The sequence below is a fragment of the Apteryx mantelli genome, chromosome 3 (assembly GCF_036417845.1).
Source record: "Apteryx mantelli isolate bAptMan1 chromosome 3, bAptMan1.hap1, whole genome shotgun sequence".
Lineage (NCBI taxonomy): Eukaryota > Metazoa > Chordata > Aves > Apterygiformes > Apterygidae > Apteryx > Apteryx mantelli.
Genome location: NC_089980.1, coordinates 135966507 through 135983501, shown reverse-complemented (window position 1 = coordinate 135983501; position 16995 = coordinate 135966507). Strand labels below are relative to the sequence as shown.

The 16995-nt window shown below is 40.4% G+C and overlaps 1 pseudogene; it reads right to left on the bottom strand.

Moving 5' to 3' along the window:
- Nucleotides 1-4445: 4445 nt before the first annotated feature.
- LOC106489141 (cytochrome P450 2K1-like) lies at nucleotides 4446-16995 on the bottom strand (annotated as a pseudogene).

Here is a 16995-nt window from a genome sequence, read left to right as displayed (position 1 = left end):
CTCCTTTCTAATCTGAAGTGTGACTGCAGTGGGTAATACAACATGGATAATGGACCATAAATATGGTACAGAAAGCACAGTTGGGGCAAAAAGCAATCTCAGTCAGATCTGTTGGAGCATAGAAATTATTTGTTTTCCTGTCCAGTTACTATTCCAAGACTCAGGGAAGAAGCACAGTTATGGTGAAAAGATCTGTGAATCCAGTTGGTCTTAAGCCTGCTGGGAAGAAAAGCTTTTAGCTATGTGTATCCTGTCATGCAGTAACCTATACTGTGGATACCTCAGAGCTCGCTGACTGCAAAGCATTGCTCTTGAAAGTACTGAAGTCTCTTGGATGAGATGGGAACATGGACTTAATGACAGTGTTTTGGAATCTGATTTTATTTCCAGATACATTTCCAAACCAAATTCCAGAGGACATTCGTAACTTTTATGATTTCTCTAGGTTTCTGGTATTGTATAAATTAGTTCAGGTACCTTTGGAGGACTACCCCCTTTTCTAAAGATATGTTTATGTCCTGGTCTGATCACTTCCTCCAGTACCTTGCAGAAGATAGTTTCAAATGGGAGGAGTCATGTTTCACAGGGCATCTGGTCCAGTACTCTCTGGTTCTCTTTTGCACTTTAAAAATCACTAGACTTTATTATTTAGTCAGTATTTGTTAGCCTTTCATGTTACAACCTCCAGTTATAGTGTGTCTACTTACCCATCTATCCCCAGAGACAAGCAAAGCAGTGATGCAGCAGCAGTTTCCTTGGGATAATTTGCCTTGTGAGCAATGTTTCACTGTCACGGAAACTGCTTCCACCGCACTCCGCTGGTGCCTTCTGCTCATGATAAAGTACACTAGAAAGCATCATGCCATACAATGTCATCTAAAAAGCCTGGATCTTAGCTCAAAGCAGACCTCCACTGGGAAAGAGGACAGCGGGAGACTTATCGTACCACCCTGTCAGTGAGCTTTGACCTTGGGAGGTATTGTGCCTTCTGTCACACCTATGTCAAAACTGTGTTTGAATTCATCTGAATCCAAAACCAGACTGGCTAAAGCCTTGAGCAGCCTGGTCTGACCGCACAGCTGACCCTGTTTTGAGCAGGAGGTTGGCCTAGAGACCTCTTGCAGTCCATTCCAACCTGAATTATCCTATGGTCCTATGAATCTATTTGTGTTCCAGTTTTGCACCACAATTTTACTTTTTCAAATTCAGCAAAATTTGAATGGGTGTAACTAGAAGCAAGATGTGAGTGTGAAGGGAATATCTGTGTTTATAGTTGCTGTATTCTGGCGAATTTGCTATATACCTCTAGTATTTGGGGGATATCTCTGTGTAAACATGTTCACAGCACTGCTGGTAAGGTTCCTCACAGCCCTGAGTTAAGATTCAGTCATTAAATACTAATGGGCGACTATTTATATTTAGGTTTAAGCTTGTGTTTACCTACTGAACCTACTGAAGGGGCCATGTTTACAGCACCTCAGAGGAGTCAGATCCAGAATAAAAGGAGTCCTATTTCTTCTTTTCAAAAGGAGATTAACTAAAGCCTGAGGGAGAACCAGCTTTGGCAAACCTGTTTGACGAGGAAGGACAACAGAAAGGTGGAACAGAGCCAAAAGTAGAACAAAGACTCCAGGTGTTGGAAAGGGACTGTGTAAAGCTGTGAAGGTTCCTGAAGTCATCTGGGAAACAGAGAAAAAGAGAGCAAGGAAGAGAAAGGGGAGGGGAAAGAGGGTTTGAGGGGTTAGCCTGCTGGAGAGGCAAGGCTGGACTTTGTACTTGAGAAAATGACCCAATGGCCAAATAACTGCCAGGGAGGCTCTGAACAGCAGCTGACAAGTTGCTAAAAATTCAACGAATATGAGCTCTGGCTTCACATAGGTACAAATCTTCACATATTACCCAGCTGGCTGGCTTGCTTGTACACGCTGCTTTTCTTCCTCGCATCTGTTCTGGCATCACTAGCGGTGTGATCTAATGGGTTAACTAAAGATAGCTCAGGAGGGTTCGTAAAGGTAAACAGCTTACATACAGAGACCTTTAGAAGGGCCAGAGTTGCTACAGGGCTGGATGCCTGCAGGTCTGGGAGAAGGTTGTGCTCAACGCATCCACTTGCCAATTCCAGGGTGACATGACCTGCAGTGCGTGTGTCTCACTGGATAGCACTAATGCAGGGCCTCTCCCCTTGCTAAATCTATGCCTGGAGCAGAGTTGGAGGCAAAAGTGCTCTTGCACAACGGATTTTTAAATATCAGCAGATCCTGGACTAGAAATTCCAGAATTCTCTAAAAGGAGCAAAAAAGGTGGATTGAGACATTTCATTTTGCCAATATGCAAATGTTCCATTATTAATTTAGCTTTTTAAGTTTCATATTGCCTTTAAATATATGAATGCACAAACCAGTGCAAAGCTGAAGCTGCTCTCACTTGTATGTGCTGTGCCATTTGAAACACAATGTCTGAGTCACTCATGCAGGGCTGGCAGATATGGTTTCAGAAAACCGTGATATGATTCTACTTCCTCAATTTTTTTAAATTTCGTATATTTTTTGAGCAAAGCATGCATTTCTGACAGGAGAGAGCTAGTGGCCTAAGACAAAGAGAATTTCTACATGGTCACAGAAAAGCGAGAATTGCAGGTCACCATAGTGCATATTTCACGATTTCTGAACATATCAAGAGTATAATCCTTGTCTTTGGCAAGTCCAGGTAAATTCTGCCATTGCCTTTGTTGGGACAAGGTTTCTATCTCTATATTCTATCTTATTCAACCCAATTAAACCATTTTTACACAAGCTATGTAGATGTTTTATTTACAGAGAGAAGAAATAATTTTCAAGTATGTACAACTAGTGGGTGTTTGATCTGAATAGAGAAAATAAACATCTGATAAATTGTGATACCTCAACAAAGAGCCTGACGTGGTCATACGATACATGATCCTGCCATAAGAAAGGCAGAATTTCAGGTTGTCTAGGTAGTTAAATCTCTTGGAGGAAAAAGCATGGTCTGTTCAGAGAAGACTGTTGACTTTCCAGTCAAAAACCCCCGTTGTAAAGTCAAGGTAGGGGAGCTTACTGAAACATTAATATGAGCTTTGTAGCTTCTGTCTGCTTCACTTCTGAAATGTGTTTATGAGAAGAAAGTCTCATGGAAATGGATTATCTCCTCCTTCTACTCTTAGAAGTAGTACCAGTCAACAGAAGAGCATAAGGTTGAAAATCCACCTAGTCCATTAAGAATGTATATTTGAGACTAGGGATAAGGCTCTTGTGTGTTAAAGGCACAGATTCTCGATCTTCCTCAGGTGTCTGTTCAGTGCTTCTGTAATATGCCTCATTATGATAACTTGGTGTCTAATGTCTAGTTTGAATCTCTTATCACCATTCAAGCTTTTTGCTTCCTGTCCTATTCCCAGTAGATATAAAGAAAAGTTTTTCCTTTCCTCTATGCAGATACTGACAGCACTAAGGACTTTAACTCCTTCACACTGCCTTCTGCTTTCCTTACCTCTGTCACCTTTAGTGTTTCCAAGATAATCATTACTGTTTTGAGAATATCAGCCAATACTTTCAGGGCCAGGACCTTGGCCAAGCACTGGAGCCTGATTGTCCCTGCTGTTGAAAGCTGAATGGTCTTTGCTACAATTATGGCCCAGCAGACTTGCTTGTTAACCCAAGAAGTTCCTGGTCATGGTCTGGGGTCTAGCACGGACCAGGGACTGTTCTTATGAGGTGGTTGGGGTGCAGTTACCCTGTTTTAAGGGTTAAAGGAGTTCAGTAGTGTGAATGTGATGGACCGTGCCAGCTGGCCTCAGGAGATACAGGAAAAGTTTCAAGAGACAGAGAATCCAGCACTCTTGCATACGTTTTTCCAACAGTTAGTTATTCTTGTTGGATATGCCCTTTTGTCTGAATGTGGGAGAAGTCAGAGAGGCAAAGCCATGGGAGCTACCATGAAGAAGTAGAAGTATCAGGGAATGTCATATGTGCAGATCCAAACCCATCTGACTGCCCAGACTGAACAGCTCTTCTGTACTGGGGAACTGAAGCTCTGAATTTCCTGCATCCACCACAGAGGCTTTGAGGTGCTTATTCTTAACTAGGATAGTGCAAAGTAGGCACAGCTTCATGGTCCATAAATGTAATTGTAAATCTGGACTTGGGAGCCTTCCTGGGGAATATGCTTTCAAGAAATACACATTATTAAGTGAAAATTAAAGTAAGAAGGTGAAAGCTGAGGGTCTTTATTATTTTGTCCCCAGGAAGTGTCCTCCCAACAGTAATAAATAAATAAATAAATAAAAGAATGCCACCTTGTTTTAGAGGTACTGGAAGCCTTCATTATGATGTAATGTTATGAATGATTTTGGCCAAAGAATTAAGAAGGCAGAAATCATGAAAATATCATTTGAAAATTTTTGAAACAAACAGATGCAGATTACAACTCTAAGAACGTGTTTCAGCGCAGATTTTATAGGTTTTTGGGACAATGTTAAACCCAACAGCAGGGGTGAGGTCCAGGTCTGAAGAAGAAACTCCAGGGGGAGGGTGGAAGGTGAACCGCTGCAGGAGGCTTGTGAAGAACAGGAAGAGCTCCGTTTTGGCAAGAGTCTCACCAGCACAGATCCTCCGCCCTAGAACAAAATATGGAACAGCCATAAGAACATCAGTAGCAGCTGCTTCTTCAATGGTGGGAGGGAATAAAAACTTCTGAGCAGCTGTAATTCTGAGGAAGAACAGCAGGAATCCATAACACTTGGAATGTTATATCCCAAGTATGCATAAAGAACAAGCTAGCTCTTAAAATTTCGCTGACCAGTAAACCAGAGAATGGAGGATACAAAAATCATCTGAGAGAGAGGAGACTTGATCTTCAGAAGTATCATAATAAAGCCACCAAGTGATTTTTTTTCTTTTGCTTTGTCTAAATGGGCTGACTATATGCTTATATTTGGGCAGAAATGTATGGAAATGCCATCTGAATTTCTTACTTCTGGTTTTCAAAAAATTTGTATTTTTCTTCATTTTCAGATTTTGACTTTACTCAGGGTCAGTTTGCAATTTGGCTCCCACACCAACTTTGGAAGGCTTAGCCTAGTCACAGGGAATTTGCTTGAATTAAATTTTGTCTGAACAGACCTTGGAAATTCACCAATGCTGGCTAGGGAGGAATAGAGGGGGAAAGTGGTGGAGATAGTCTATGGAGCCCCTAGTATAAGCTTGTCTTCAAATGCACAGTGAATATATGTTTTTTTCAATTCTGGTCATATTCAGCAGCTTATAAATTTTCTTAATCACAGCACAATGATGACACACCTGAATTAATAAAGGCATGAACTAAGACGATTTTTCTCCCTTCTGTGACAGAAAGTGGAAAATGAGGAGTTGCTACATGGCCATGCTATGAACTAAGCCTTCAGGGAATGCCCAGACCTGACACTTCCCGAACATGCTTTTGGCTGGCGCATGGTGGAGAGAATTTAGGCCTGAAGACCGTGCAATCACAAGGTGCTGTTAGAAATAAGAGTCTGTGTACATGTCTCTGTCCTTTGGTTAATAAAAGGAATGACTTGAAGTCAATCTGAAGCTGACAGAGTGAAAGAGGTGTTGCAGACTTCAATCTAAAAAAGAAGTCCTTTGAGTTTGGAATATCAAAATTTTCCTTAATGAAAGAATGGATTTTACTGTGTGTTGGGTGGTGGGTATCACAAGAAAAGGCCATATTCAGATGCCATAAAGAATTAAAAATATACAAATAGGGTCTAGAAAAAAGAGTATTGTGGGTGTGATAGAAAATTAACCAGAGACTGATGTACAAGAACTTAATTGAACAATGACAGAGCCTGAAAAGCAGAAAAAATGCCAGAGAAGTAGCAGTCATCATGATGGTAGAAATATCCCATGTTTCGGGCTATGATGTAGCCATGTAGATATGCAGGCTTAGGTGAGTGTAACTGTCTGCAGAAGCCTCAAAAGGCAACCATATCATCTTCTTTGATTTTACAGGGAACTTGAATATTTATTTAAGGCAATCCCTTTGCATAGGCACAGGGTATGAGGACTTGATCTCAGCTGTAGTCATTCAAGACTTTTAGACATACTAGCTGAGAAACTAAGAACATCTGGAGGTTGAAGGAATGGGTAGACCTTTGTGAGTACTCAACCCGAGCAGAAGTGTGTCCTGAGAAATTTGTGAAATCTGAAATGTGAAATGGTCCCATGTGAAAGACAATGTGAGGAGGCCAGGCTTCAAAAACAAAGAACCACTGATACGAATTAATCTTGTCTAAGATCTGTACTTCCAATGGCAATATAAAAAGAGAAAGTACCTGCTGAAAAAGGCATGAAAGCATCTTTCTTTACGAACTTTCCCTGGGAGTCAAGAAAATGTTCAGGATAGAACATCTCTGGTTTCTCCCACTGTGATTTGTCTTGCAGGACAGAAGTCAGCAAGGGGACGATGTAGGTTCCCTGTAAAATTAGACAGTGGAGTTATTCTGTGGAAAAATATGTTCTGTGGTGACAGTGATGGCGATAAGATCTTAACCTAAAGAAATTGTCCTGGACAATGAGATTATTCTGACTGCTGCTTTGTGACTTCACAAGAGAGTTCATATTTATCATGGTCTCAAAACTCACATTAACAGGTTTGAAATAGGAGAAATGGTAAGAAAAGCAATGCCACAAGCATCTCACCTTGGGAATGAAATAGCCTTTGAGAGTGACGTCTGTAACAGTCTCATGAGGCAAGTCCAATGGCAGGATATTAGCAAATCGCTGAACTTCATGGATAACAGCATCTGTGTATGGCATTTGAGTTCGATGCTCAGTTCGTGGGGGGTTTGACCCTATCACTCTGTCTATCTCTTCTTGGACTTTTCCTGAGAAGAAAATACGCTGTAAGAGTCACAGACTCATCTGTCCCTGAGACATACTGTGCTTTACTGGTGCAAAGTATAAAAGACCTCAAGTGAAAATAATGAATTCTCTCAAAATCTTTTTTTCCTTTCAGAAATAATGGGATGTGGACAGTATTACAATGTCTGATTATTTCTTTACCAATAAGAAAGCTAAATGGAGAATTTCAGAAGACTCTTTGGTGATCAATATTTTTCCTTGCCAATCATACTTATTGATATGAAAGTGTATATTCTTGCAATAAAACAATAACAACAGTAATAATGAAATTACTTTGTTTTAATTTCATATTCCATTCTAGGTCTTGTGTTTTTATTTGTCTTCTGGCAGGTGGAAGGCAGTAACTTCAAGTCATTTTTGCAGATGTAGTGGAATGTCCCTTTTTGAAACTCAGACACAGTACAAGTCCCCTGCTTGCATGTTCTGTCAGCTTCTGTGGGCCCGGATAGATAGCAGAACTCTCATTTGTGTGTGAATCTCTGCAGCCCCTCTCAGTTACAGGTTCATGGAAATGAAGCCTAACGACTTTATACTTAAAACGTTGCAGATTTAGCCAGGATTCTAAATTACCATTTCCTGGTACAACACAGTGTAAGTAATATCCCAATCCAAAGAAAAAGAATAAATACGTCTTTACTTTGGTCCATTCTGAACCATATTTCAGCCAAGATTATCTACGTTCTTTTTTGTTTTTTGTTTTCCAGTGAGTAAGAAACAATTTGCATTTTGCTCCCTCTCTTCTGCCTAAAGTTTCTTGCTCTGACCAAGAGGTATCTCAAAAAAAACCAACTTGCTTCCTAACAGCCCTGTAACATGGACTGGAATGCAGCTATTATACAAAGAGCAATTCTCTAAATCTTCTCAGACATTTAAAACCCTCAGCACCATCCATTTTAAATCTTCTTGAGCCTTTGGTTTATGAAGATCTCAGTTCTGAAGGAAACCTTGAACAATTTCATTGCCTAGCACAGGACAGCTCCATGTTTTTAATGAGATATTACCAAGAGCAGAGTCTGGCCTATGTGAACTTGATATGTAATCTACTGTTACACTGGCTAGTATGACCCTCACTGGGTCTGAACCATAGGGCGCAGCAATCCCTTGATAATTATTAGCTTGAAAGTTTGGATTTTTTAGCTCAGTGTATTGACTGATACGTTGACCCTCAAGGCCTCTGTCCAGTTCCTAAAGCCCTGAGTGTAACAGCATGTGTCACAAGACCACTTACTCTGAATTTCAGGATACTTTAGCATCAACAGAAAGCTCCAGTTTAGTGTGGTGGAAATCGTCTCAACACCAGCAGTAAACAAATTGCTCACCAAGCTTAGCAAGTTACCATTATGGAAATACCTCTTGGTAGTGGATTTCTCCTGAAAGATGAAGTGGATGAGATAAAAAGATGAAATCTTAGGGATTTTTGTGGGAAAATTCAGTTTAGCTAGCTAAACATTTTACTAAGAAATAAATCTTATAATTTAAAAAAAAAGTGTGAAAGAGAAGGAAGAACTTTGAGCTTGGGCCTTGAGAAGTCTGTTGACAGTGATTTTGTTTTGCATGGTCTCTGTGCTTACTGGGACCAGCTGCAAAAAGAGTTAGGCTTCTGCATGAAAAAGGTAACCAAAATATGTGCTAGCCTCCAAATAAGGATCCCAGTAAGGCCCAGGTACTGCTTTTGTTCTGTAACGGCTTATGTTTGTGAGAGAGCCAGAAGCACTAGGACAAGAGAGAGAATAGATAAGAAGTAAAGCCTCAATAAATATAACAATATAGTCTGGAGAAAAGCTGAGAGAGAGAACTTTTTTTTGTTTAAATGCTGAATGAAAGGCTTTGGAACTGCAAAGACACTGTCTCCTGTATGAGCCTGAAGCCTGCATAACTGTTTTGTTCTAGCCAGGTAAAATATCCATTCAACTCTATTAGTTTATAAGACATGCATTTTTTAAGAGATAGACTCCCAAAGAAATATAGGTGTAATTATAAGGACTGAAAGAGAATTATAAGTGTCTTCATATAACCATGCGAGTTTGAAGTCATGAGAAAAGATTCAGTTACCTCCTGCTGTTTAACAAGGAAAGCATCAATAAAACTTCTCTGATAATTTTTATCCAGAGTTTTGAGATGTTCTACAAAAGTAACTTGTATATAAGCATGAAATTCATCTCTGTTTTGAAGAAGAGTCTTCTGAGCCCTTAGGAGAAATCCAAGGCATGGGAAGATGTTGTACATCTATAAGAGCAAAAGACATTACATAGAATTTACCAGCCAAAGGTCTGAAAGCACTTTACAGAAGCAAATGAATACTATTGTGACCATTTTGTGGATAAAAAAGACAAAGACTTAACATTAATATATAGAACACAAAAAAGTGATGGATAAATTCATGGTAGAAAATCCATCAAGGCCTGTTGAATAGCAGGAACCTCTTGGACACAAATTACTGGAAGCTAAGAGACTTGCTTTGCAAAAATAGCACAAGTGTCAGGCTCAGACAGCTGCAATTGGCCACCAGGGAGACTTGATGGTGGAACAGAGGGATCTTTGGACAGACCTGTGTAGCTATGCTGATGTTTCTGACAAATTCTCCTTCCTCACAGACCAAATCTACCATCTTTGAAAAGCAGCAAGTAGTAGCAAAGATGCAAAGGCCACCGTAGTTATTTCATATGCATTTTAGACTCTCTCACCACACAAACATATACTGAGCACAATTTCAAAATATGAGGAAGAAATCAGAGTAAAAAGCCTTATTTTGCTACTATTGGAACAGTATGAATGGTGGTGTGTAAAACCCTTGTCCTTTTGTGAATGAAATTAGAACTGCTCAGACGTATACAATGGGATCTATGCAGCTGACTGGAAATGGTTAAAAACCCTGAAACTTCACGTTTTTTACAAAAGGAAGCTATAAAACCTGCTAACTGAAATGTTGTCCAGAAACTTGTTTTATTATTTCGGCTTTATTCTTTATTCTGCTATATATTTTCTTTTTCAAAGCACGAAGCAACAGAAGTGAAGCTAGTGTGCCATAGCATTGTGTGGGGATATCAGAACATGTTACTCATTGAAGCATTTCTGTGTGCTGAAAGGATGGGAAAATATATTCAGCGGCAGGATTCCTCATATAGGCAGACCACATGCTTTGCAGCTTCTTCCTGCACCATCTTCTGAGACAGTGCACTATATTGCTTGGTCTCTGATTTCTCAGGAAAGAGAGTGTCTGGGAGAAGGTTGCTGCCACAGAAGTAATTCAGGTAGCATGGTTCTGACTGTCCTTTTTCCCCATGGTCCTTGAGATTGGGCCAAGGAAGGAGTAATAGCTCTGGCAAAAGTAGCCGTCTCCCCACCACTGTCTTTAAGGACCCTCATGCCTCTTCCCTGATGTGTAATTAACTTTGTGCTCCAAGGCAGAAGTTCCTGCTGCCTCCACAATAATTATTCCAGCCTTCAGGCTAGTCCAGAGAGGCCCAGGGCAGAGAACAACTTCTGTCCTGGCGCTCATTTCATGGTCCCTGAGATAGATTAATTTCTACATCCATATCAGTCACACCAAGGGAGCAAATAGCTTAGAGCACGGAGGAGCTGAGAATAGCCTGATTTTTTCAGTGCAGATTTAGCAATCATCAAAATATGGCTTAAGTCTTGTTTTGAGAGAGGAGGGGTTTTGATTGTTTGCTTCAAGATTCCCAGATTGTCTCTCAAGCTTTATTTTGCCCCAAGCATTGATAAACCTAAGTATTATCTCTCAGTATCTCAGATTTTTCTGGTCATTAGACTTGACTGACTACCAGAATAAGGGTGCACTGTTATTACGTTCATACTGCATCCAGTGGAATAACAGCATAAAAATGTTCAACATTACCGTAACAAAAGGATTCCCAGCAAGCCTCACGCTTTCATTGGTCAAATTTTGTAGTCTTATAAATCTGGAGTCTTTGTAGTCAAATCGTTTTCCAAGTAATATTGACACAATTATATTAGCAACTGCTGCATTAATGATTTTACTAACATCAAAGGGCTTTCCTATTCAACAAAGAAAAGAATATATTACATTGTGGCAAGAGGCTGTGTAAATTTAATACTAGATTATTGCTATTTATTATTCTGTTATTATTGATTGTTTTTATGATTATCTTTATTTTCTTTTAGAGAATGATGCCAACAAACAAAATTTGCCAGACACAAGCAGACCTGTTGGATATACTTGGGTGTCTGAAACAACACTAGACCTCTAGTTTTGTGCAACTGAATCCCATTCTAATTACCTTTGAATGAAATGGGAGCTGAGGCACCTGTGTCATCTGCAGACCTCTTTGAACAGACACCAAAACACTGAAATGTAAGTGTGAATCTGAATGTGAATCCCACCAGAGAGTTTCTCTTGGGCAAGCTTAGAAAACCTCTCACCAAAGACTCCACCTTTGCTTTGGGGTCTAGTGACCCCGGAGATTCTGAGCCATTTGATCAGGCCCATGAAAATGTTTTCCAATGAGATGTAAAAGAGCTTGCTTTGTCCCAGCAACAACAATCTAAGGTCAGCCCAGAGGTATCAAAAGTTGAAGAGGAAGGTAACTGCAAGAACTTATAAAAACATTTATTTCTATAACATATGTGATGTCCCAGAAATTACTTGAATGTAAGATTCAAGAACGTAAGATTCCAAGAAGGCCAATGGTATTGTGGGGTGCATCAGGAAGAGTGTTGCCAGCAGGTGGAGGGAGGTGATTCTCCCCCTCTCCTCAGCCCTGGGGAGGCCACATCTGGAGTACTGCATCCAGTTCTGGGCTCCCCAGTACAAGAGGGATGTGGCACTACTGGAGAGAGTCCAGCGAAGGGCTACAAAGATGATTAGGGGACTGGAGCATCTCTCTTATGAGGAAAGGCTGAGAGAGCTGGGCCTGTTTAGCCTGGAGAAGAGAAGGCTGAGAGGAGATCTTATCAACGTGTACAAGTATCTGAAGGGAGGGTGTCAAGAGGATGGGACCAGACTCTTTTCAGTGGTGCCCAGCGACAGGACGCGAGGCAACGGGTACAAACTGAAACACAGACGCTTCCATCTGAACATGAGGAAAAACTTCTTCACTGTGAGGGTGACAGAGCACTGGAACAGGTTGCCCAGAGAGGTTGTGGAATCTCCTTCTCTGGAGATATTCAAAACCCGCCTGGACGCGATCCTGTACAATGTGCTCTTGGTGCCCCTGCTTGAGCAGGGGGGTTGGACTAGCTGATCTCCTGAGGTCCCTTCCAACCTCAGCCATTCTGTGATTCTGTGATTCTGTGATCCTGCTGAAAAGGGTCATAATGCACAAGCAGGATGACATCCACCTTCTTTAACTTTCATAATCTAAGAATTTGGTGTCCTGCCCAAGCTAGTTTTCTAAGCTCCCTCCACAGTGACTAGGTAGAGGCAGCTCCTAGAGATGATTCATCCTCTCCTAAGTCAGGTGGGAAGAATCATCCTCCAAACATCTGCCTGTTTGTCTTTTTCTCCTCAACTACAAAATTAACCTAGCTGATTAGCTTAAACATCTGCCTTCTGGATGACTCAAGTTTGATGAGAAAAAGTCCACCCTTGCAGGTTTCTTTAATATCACCTACTATGATACCTGTTACCTATCACCTACTATATCACCTGTTATTTTATTGTTGTTCCTATTTATGCCTCATGTCTAGGTTGCCTCAGAAAGAACATATAAAATACCCCATTCCTCAGTTTCTGCATGTGATATGTATGTCATGCCTTCCAATCGCAGCTTTGTCCATTCAGATTGGGAACCCTTTGGGGCAAAAGACTGTGAATCTGCACAGAGCTCAGCCAAGTGACATCTGCTAGAACTTCAGAAGAAGCCTTTCATATTTGCGTCAAGCAACTGATAGGAGCCAAATTGAGCAAGATTGATACAGCCTGGAGAACAACATTTCTTTTAAAGGTCAGAGTTTGAGAAGGTTACGGGCAAGCCTCTGGGTGTTTGAACAAAACTTAGAGATCTGAAGAATGAATCATCTACCCACCTTCTTGTGACCCAATGGTATCTGCCAGATACCCATATTCCTCCACAATGCGGTCCTCAATGGCCCTCTTTCCCATTCCAAAGTCTCGTAAGGTTGTGAGAGTAAATCTTCTCATGATTTTCCGGTTTTCACCATGAGCAAATACAACCCCTGAAGCAAAGAGAAGATTTCAAGGCAGCAGAAGAATTTAAATAACTAATTTGTAGATATATAATGTAGATATTTAATATCAATCACTTTTAAAACAGGTGAAATTCCATTTGTCTGAGAAAAATATCCACAAAAACTTCTCTTAAATATGTCTGAGCTTTTTGCTGCACAGAAAGAATGAAAGTAAGCTATTTAAAAGATGTTTAATTAAATATTAATGACTGTTGAGAGACACCTGTCACTAAAAGAATGGGAGCACTGGAAATTTAAATTCGAACTGCTAGGCATTATACTTTGGAAACTGGGATTGAATTTAGAGCCAAAGTCACTGTTGTTTGCAGTAAATACCTGACTAGGCACAGATGTCTTCACAACTTAAGTTGGACCTTAAAACCTCCTCAATCAATTTTTCATTGAAATTACTATACACCATAAAACTACTTTAGTTATATTTTTTCAAAGGAAAAAGTAAGGTGTGAAGAAAGCTTACATACAGTAATGTGATTAAATGATAGAGGAAATTATGAAAATGTCTGCTGAATTATTCCTGAATTTGTTGGAGAAGCTTTGGAGATGTGAATAGGAAATTCAAATGCAAAATCAGAATGAAGTTTGGGTGTCAAATTTTCATTTGGTTACCCAGGCCAGTAAACAGTATTTCCCTCATTAACATAAATCCCCAATTCTGTATGTGTTCCATCCTACTGTCACATGTAGATTTTAAAAATACTACTCATCATTTGAAATGAGTGGTATAATAGTCACGTGGATTCAGAAAAAGGAGGTTTTATGCTAAACTCCAAACAACAGAAGCCCAGAACTATACCGTGAGAGTTAGAAATGCTTTCCCTGTCATGTGCGCCCCTGTTCTAGATCCTGAAAGTATGGCACTGTCTCCGTTAGCCTTTTTGCAGTGAGAATAACTTGGTGGACATTGATTTTTTTTTTTGAATATAGATAGTTACAGTTGTTTTTGTTTCCACTGTCAACAGCTTCAAATTTGAATGAACCTGTTGAAATCAGTGAAATTACTCCCTATTTCCACTGCCTTATATGATCTCTGATCCAAAGTGATGTGTTAGCCTCTACTGCTTCTGTAGCAGAACGTTTTTTGAATAAGTCAAATGAAGAACAAGAAAATCAGCTCACCATTTCCTTTGGTCAGATCTTCAAAGACTGGGATTTTAGGTCTTTCTGCAAATGCATCTGCCTGGTTTACAAGAGCCTCCTTCACTGTCTCATACCCAGAGATCACTACTATTTTCCTTTACCCCATCTGAACACTGAAGACTGGACCGTATGCTTTGGACAGCTGGTAGAAGAAGATAACAGTGATTTACAGCTTTTACAACCTGCAAAGAAATTCACAACCCTTCAGTGCTGCTTATCTTCCTGTCCTGCCTCTAGGTTACCACAATGTTAAATTCTTAATAAGAATTCTTAACAGAGGAAGAGAACTTACTTTAATAATGTGAATGTGCCAGATATTATATGACTAATGACTAAATGTCACAGTCAGGGATAGAATCCCGATGTGCTAAACAGAGCAGAAGTATTAACAGCTTAAACCATCAGTCATTCAAGGATTGTAACCATGAGCCACTTATAGTCTCCTCTGTGCTGACAGATCTGTCTTCCCTCTGGAACCCATGTGAATTCAGTTTTATAACTCATGTTTGCATCCTGATCCCTATGTTATTATGTTTCTTTTGCTGCTCCACTTCAAACTAATTCAACCATTCAATCCTTGGCTATTATTATTGTATAAAAAAACAGTGGGTTTCTGGGCCAGGATATAGCCTTGGGTATGTTCTCACTATTTGTATGTGACTACATTCACCATGAATCTCTCTGCAAAGGGGATCCCAGAGATGATGTCTGGCATAAGCTGGTAGCTGTATAGCTTGCCCAGGCAGATTCATGTTCACACAACTCAATGACGTTCTTGATTCTCCTAACAAGAGGAGGTGGTTTTCCTGCCTGCACTTAATTTCCAGTGTGTTTGGACAGAGAAACACAAGGCAAATGTTTACCAGTGGTAGACAGAATGTTCATCAGCTATTTTAACAAAGTCCAGCCAACTATATAAAATGATATAGCAGCAATGACATGTGTCTGAATTGAGGGTAGCTTCTTTGATGGTGAGATTGTTATTCCAGACTAGTGTAGCTGTGGCAAAATTTGATCTTTTCAAAGCATGTTCTCCAGTCAGGGCTCTCCAGTATTTGAAATATTAATGTTATGGACGAGTATATGGTTTTTGTTTGCATTTAGACAGAGAGTATGTGTGAGTTTTAAACCCTGCACTAAGCTCAAATCAGAGGACCAACCTCCTCCATTGGAATGGATCCACTGGAATTACGGCAGAGGCATGTTGGTTCTCTTAGCATGGAAAGAGATGAAGTCTGCTTTTGCCAACCCAGTTGTCCTGCTTTGGATAACTACAGATGATTTTCCAGATACTGCATCTGAGTGATCTCTGATCTGTGGTTGTAACATACATGTGAATGTATAAGTTCAAATATCCCTTTTAATATCATCAACAAGTAGGATATGTGGAATTTCAGTGACTAAGCAGGAAAGAGAAAAGGAAGGAAGGATCAGTTTCATAAAAGTCTTTTGACTCCAAATCAGAGAAAAAAACTACCACAAAATAAGTTAAGAAAGCACTAGAAGAAGAATAAAAGATTTATTATTCAGGTTTGCTTAGATCTTTGCTGTATATTATGGCAACTTTTGGCCCTTAATATTGAGAGTATGTAGTGGTCTTCAGCTTTGAGGAACAAAGAAGTCTTGTCTGTTGGGGCCCTTGCGGTACTTCAGAACAACAATCTATATGAAATATAGAGTATGGAACTACACTGTTTAGGATTAGTTGCTTAGCACAACTTGCTTAGCATGAGTAGCTAAATTTGCTGAAGCCTTAGGCCTCAGGCTGTAGCCGCTGCTATGTGCTTTAAAGTAGTTTTACCAAGGACACTGGTGCAGCTGGGAATGATACATCCTGAGAAAGTACAGATAAGCTAGCAGAAGCCAGTGGGAACCAAGGTTAAGGGCTAGACAGCTTTGCTAAACAAGCAGCAAGGTACAAGGCACGACCGCTGCGTGCGTGATCGGTGCAATGATTGGCTACCTGTGACATAATCTGTATGAACCACAAATCAAGGGCCAGAGCGCCGAATACCTGTACTTATAAAATGGGCAAATTGCTGAATAAAGATGGAATTGAACCTGCATTCTGTGAATGCGTATGATTCATTCTCGTCACTCCCGCGGACCGCGACACTTGTCCTTCATTAGAGGAAAGTGATATGTAAGGGGCTGTCAACTCAATGAAGGCAGAAGTTTGTGGTGACTACCCCAAATATTTTAACTATGGCTATGTAGGCCATGAAGAGCTATCCCACTTCTCTAAAATCCCTCCTTTCACTGAATCTTTTCACCAAAATGCCACAAAAATAAGGAGAGCTCTTGTTATTGATTTCAGAGTTGTTTAGGGCTGAAACCAACACTCATGAAGTTGCAGGGAGTTGAAGGGAAAAGGTGTTGCTGTAAAGAACCAATCTTGCTGTGTTCAAAGTTTTCCACGCAAGTAGCAGGCTCCTGTTCCTTGCTATAGGCCTACATCATCTGTGGATATGACACCCAGGCTGTGGTAGGGGACACTCTCTGACATCTGGAACATTGTGGCTTGATGATATGGACAGTGATGGAATGGCAGAAAAAGTAGTGGTTACCTGCAGATAAGTCCTGTAAGGTCTCTTCAAATCAAACAAATGAAGATTTCCAATGATAGGTAATGCTCTTGGTCCTGGGGGGAAATTCTTCCTCAGGTAGCCATTCCAGAAACCTCCTATTTTCATAATAGAAAAGTCAAGATGAGCACTAAGCCCAGAGAAGTGCAGTTGCTCCAGTCCAT